Genomic DNA, 5,721 nt, shown 5'->3' with positions numbered 1-5,721 from the left:
ATTTTTTTTCATGTGTATTAATAATGTTGGTTTTGTGCTCTCAATTTATTAACTCGATTATTTTGTGATTGGCGAATTGTTTTTGTTTCTGTGATCTATTAACAGTATTTATTTGTTCTACATACATATTTATTTTTATTTTGTGTCATGTAGATATTACTTTATTTTTATTAATTTTAATTAATATAAAACATAATAAAGATTTGTGCATCGCACAAGTGTTACATAAGTTGTTATAAAAGACGAGAGTTGAATAACAATCGTGTGAAACTTATCTCCCTTTTGGTGTTTTTCTCACAATCCTCACCCTCACATGACTTTGAAACTTACCCTTATGCTTTCACTATTATCTTTTTAGTTGTTTGTAAGCCTCAAATACACATGTGGCATAAGAGTTTTCCGTTTGACCTTGATCCCTTTAACCTTGTAGGAGTATCCATTCATGTCGTCCTCTTAGCATATTCGCATGGCCACCCAAGTAGCAAGTGATAAGCAATTATAGACACAATTTCACAAAGGACATTCTCCTCCATATCGTCAATCTTCAATGCTACCTCGACTTGTGCTCTCACCTCCAACTTACCACTATGTGAAAGCCATTGGAACCTATATGAGCACGAAAGTTTGAGTACCATTAATCCGAGTTTGGCAACTAACATCTTACTCACCACATTTGTGCAACTACCTCGTCTATAATGATTGAGACCATGTATGAAGTAGTCTTTGCCCTATTCCATATCAATTACTCCCTCCATTCCGCTACAAGTGAGGCGCTCCAAATCGGACATTGTTTTGCAAAAATGATAATAAATAGTTAGAGTAGAGATTAAGTAAAGTAAGATAATAATGTATATACGACTCTCTTCTATGTTATTCTCTCTCTCTTACTTTACTTTCTCTCCACTTTAACTATTTATTATCATCTTTGCAAAACAACGGCAAAAAAGAAACGCCTCACTTGTAATGGGACAGAAGGAGTAGATTATTTAAGGATACAAACTCATTGTAATACTCCATCTCACTATGTGTCCCATGCTTCAAGTCTTGTAGCTTTCCTAGGAGCTTGTGGAAGTGAGATTTGGGAACAAATATGCCCCGCATCAATTCATTGTGCTCCAACCAAGACGCCACCTCTACTGCTCTAGTCCTTAACCTCCGTCTCATTAGGTCGACCCACCAAGTGTTGGCGCGGGATCTAAACTCCGCAATTGCTAATTTTAGCTTGCCCATTTTGGAGTGGTTGTGAAGAGAGAAGATCTTCTCCACTTGTGACTCCCACTCTAAGTAAATATCAGGATCAAAATGGCGATGGAACTTGGGCAAGCTATGTTTGATGTTCCTTGTGGGATTATTATATCTGGCTCATAGTCCTCCTCATACCATCTTTCTCTCTCATGCTCTCCGTAGCCCTTATAGTCCTCGTGGCCTTGGGTCATATATTTCACATTAAACAAATTAATACTACCTCCATCTGAAATATGAGTCATATTTAGTTATGGCACAGATTTTAAGAAATGAAAGAAAAGTGGGATGAATAAGTTAGTGGAACATGGATCCCACTTATATGAATTAGTTTTATAATATAATGTGAGTGGAATAAGTTGATGGAATGTGACACTTACTCACTATTTATGGTAAAAGTGAAATAATACTCTTATTGTGGGACAAACCGAAATGGTAAAACAGAATTCTTATTGTGGGGACGGATGGAGTTTTATTTATTTCTTTAAAAACGAATAAGTATACAAATACCAATCATACTCGTATCTTGTATTAATAAAATCTAGATTCGGGGTATCCGTTTCTCGTATAAGATACATGAATGGCTATATTATGCACCCATGCTCAATACAACACAGGAAAAAAAAAATTGGAAGAAAGTAAAAGGTTGAATTAGCTTGGGACTAGCAGGATCAAAAACTGATTTTTTTTTTTTTTTTTTTTTTTTTTTTTTTTTTTTCTGATTTTCAATTTTGTACAGTACTATCTAAAAGCAGAACATTTAAATTTCGACCTTCCTTGTTAGTTCATAATATCAATGTACCTATAGAGTGGGGGTGGACTAGTTGAATTTAACTAAAACTAAAAAACAAGAAAACATAAAAGATAAGGATGACTTGGTTGAAAATTCCAAAAGTGAACTCGTCATCAGTGGGGAACAAACCATATCAATAATTTATCACAATTTGCATTATTGTCATTTTCCACTTTCATCAAGCACACCATTCTCCCACGTTTCTAAATCAATCATTTCTCGCTTCTCATATTCAGTTCATTAATCCAGTATGCCATATTAGTTAATAACTTGCGTATAAAAATATAAATTATGGTTAAAATACATTTTGATCTAACTTTTATATAGATATATTAAAATTCAATTAAAATACTCCCTCCATCCCACAAGAATATGCACTTTTCAATTTTAAAAACTCTTTTCTCTCTAATAAAGTGATATTCTTCACTAACAATACTTTTTTATTATCTTTTTCTCTCCACCTCTCTCTTACTTTATCCATTTTGCATTAAAATCCGTGTCGAATTCAAAGTGTATATTTTTTGGGGACGGAGGGAGTAATCATGTGCTCAGGTTTTATGAGTGATAAATGCGTATAATATATGTATAACTAAATGTTTTAAAAAACTGGACCAATGATCAAACTGATGATGCTATTGGTTTATAGTTCAACTGGTCGGACGGTCAAATCAGTGATATAACTGAATTAATAAAGCATATATACAATATAATATTATAAAAAAAATATCACTACCTCTGTCTACAAATAATAATTGTAATTATTGATGACACGAGTTTTAATTTTGTAATGGATAGAAAGAAAAAGCAGAGTATATGTTGTTAGTTGAAAATATGACTCAACTTTTAGAGAGAAAAACTTACTACAGTGTAAAATGATTAAAAAAGATTATTTTTCATGAAAGGTAGTGGAATACAATTTTTTGCATGATAAATAAATATATTGTAGAATAAAGTGTTGAATCTTAAGAACATTAACAAGTTTTAGAAACTAGGCATTAATTAATAATAATAAAAAGGGGTAACTGCTTTTAAAGTCACCAACTTTCCATGAATTCCGGTTTTTCCCACAAACTTTAGAAAGTTCGTGTAATGTCACGAACTTTATTGTCGGTTGCCATTTTCCCATGTCAGGTTTTCCGGTCTGATTCAAACTGTTCGTTTCCTATTAAGACAATGTCTAATTTTTTTTTTCTTACTATGGTTATCTTCGTCTTTGAAATAGCTTCACGTGGGTACCTTGTACACCTCAATCGGAACTCGGATGAAGAAGTTATGGCCATTTGATGAAGGCTGCGACCTTTGTGCGACCTTGTACCATCATAATAGCCATAACTTCTTCATCCGAGTTCCGATTGAGGCGTACAAGGTACCCACGCGAAGCTATTTCAAAGACGAAGATAATGATAGTAAGATAAAAGAATTTGGACATTGTCTTAATAGGAAACGAACAGTTTGAATCAGACCGGAAAACCTGACATGGGAAAATAGCAACCGACAATAAAGTTCGTGACATTACACGAACTTTTTAAAGTTCGTGGGAAAAACCGAAATTCATGGAAAGTTGGTGATTTTAAAAGCAATTACCCCTAATAAAAACGAATCGAAATAGTTATTTTGTACTAATCTCTTAAGGTATAACATCATTTTCTAATACTTTAAGAAAGTGCATATTGAATACTCCATATTATGTTAGAAAAATTAGAAATACTGCAGTTGCAAAAAATTAGAATTATACTTTATCCTGAGAAGATTAGAATATGAAATTAAATTATACTAACATTTCATATTTCATGCATAGTTCTATTTACTTCAAATCAAAGATATAAGTACTTCATTCGTTAATTTCTATACCCGTCAAATATTTTTCAAATATTGTTTAGTTAGTACCTCTTATAATTAATTGTTAACTAAACAATTTAAATGGAAAGTAAATGGCGATTTCAAGTTCTATAATGAATTGATGAAAAATCTGTCAATGAGCAATGCTTGTAATTGCAATAAAATATTAAAATCTTAAACTTGAAATTTACATCTTTTATGAAATGATATTAAACGTTTATTCGTATATTTAATTTGATAGCTTCTATTATTTTGAATCGCCAATAAAATAAGATTGACAATTGTACTCTTTTAATATTATAGCTAATTTTTAATTTTAACCTATTGTATTTTTAATTTCCCATATTTATATTGCTAATATTAAAGTTGAACATTGATATAGTAGTCAATCTTGGATTACGAAAAACTAGTGATAGCTTCAATTTTGTGAATATTCGAGATCTTAGAGCTCTCGTGAAATGGATATTTGTTGGATTCGACTATTTCAAAAATTATATATTTGAAATGCATTTTCATGTTGAGAGATAGTTTTATAAGAGAATGTAATAGGATGACTTTAAAAAAATTATATATTTATATAATTAAATGATTCCTCAGGTTCTCAAATGACAACTTAAAAAAATTTCTATTATGGAATAAGAATGTGATTTTTTTTTTCTATTCTTCTTCCATATTTATTAAGTTCGATCTGGTGCGCTTGGCTAGGGATCAAAGGAGATTGGGATAGGCGCTATCCTAACAAACTTTTGCTTGATTTAATTAATGAGACCAGTCTAATTGAAGTCCATTATCAAAACTTAGAAACATTTTTAGTTTAATTTATTTCTGACAGGGTATATGCTAATAACTAAAAAGCATGTTTTACGCTTGTTTAGTGTTTGGAATATTGGTGTGTAGCGTTTATAATATTGCTGTATAAGTGGTGTCACGGTGTTATTTTATGAGGGGTTGTCATTTTACATTTCGTGATAGAATGGAGACTTTCTAAAGAATGCTGGCTCCTCAGTTTCACAACATTAGTCCGCCTTGAATTTTCATACTACATACTATGACAACCATGTCGGATGTAGGAATGTAGTTTGGGATAGTTAAAAGTTGGTTATGGGGGGCCAGATTTGCAAGAATGACCAATGATCGATTCCCACTACTACTGTCGTATAGTTGTAACACCTCTCCGACACAATTGTGAGGTTCAGGTTGTGGCTTTCCGGCAAAATAGTCGGTTACGATCTTCCCTTAGCGGGCCACTGCGTGAACATCCCTCACAGTATTGTTGGGCCGGGATGTGGGGGGTCCTTGGTGTTGGGGTTTCAACCTTATTTTTCGAGAGTGTACGACAAAATACCAAATTATAAATAAGGTTTACAAAAGAAAATGGTGTGCAGTTAGAAACTTAGAGGTATCCCTTGGTTCCACCTGCTCGCCTGGGCCAAAATATCATTTCTCTCTGCATCTTTGCTTGGGCCAAACTAGCATCGATTTGGGCCTTTATAATAACATTTTTGTGATACATGACCTTATTGGGCTAAAAATACAATAACTAGAAATAATAAATTAAATTAGAAAATTCATGGATAATCTAATGGAATATATGGTCTCTAAAAGGCTAAAAGCATGAACTTTAGTCTAATTATGTTATTGCCATAAACTCTAAAATAATCTAAAATACGGCAAACTTTATATCTCGTGTGTTATTTTTTACGGCATGCCAATCGCCATACCCCAATAACGTACGTGGTGTTTTAATCCCATTTGGCACAACTAAATTAACGTGTCTTTCTACATGGTTTGGTTCTTTATCCAACTTGCCACGAATTTTAATGGAGTCTAAAATATCATAAATATTG

General features: G+C 32.5%; 1 long non-coding RNA gene across 1 annotated transcript; it reads right to left on the bottom strand.

Annotated features, from left to right (window-relative positions):
- Positions 1-202: 202 nt before the first annotated feature.
- Positions 203-796, bottom strand: LOC125187022. The gene is made up of 2 exons (XR_007170553.1): positions 686-796; positions 203-606 (listed from the first exon to the last, which is right to left on the bottom strand). It is a non-coding gene; the product is annotated as an uncharacterized LOC125187022 (long non-coding RNA).
- Between the last annotated feature and the right edge of the window lie 4,925 nt (positions 797-5,721).

The sequence above is a fragment of the Salvia hispanica genome, chromosome 5 (genome assembly GCF_023119035.1).
Source record: "Salvia hispanica cultivar TCC Black 2014 chromosome 5, UniMelb_Shisp_WGS_1.0, whole genome shotgun sequence".
Taxonomy (NCBI): Eukaryota; Viridiplantae; Streptophyta; class Magnoliopsida; order Lamiales; family Lamiaceae; genus Salvia; species Salvia hispanica.
The sequence above is the reverse complement of the archived record's forward strand: the minus strand, read 5'-3'. Positions and strand labels throughout refer to the sequence as shown.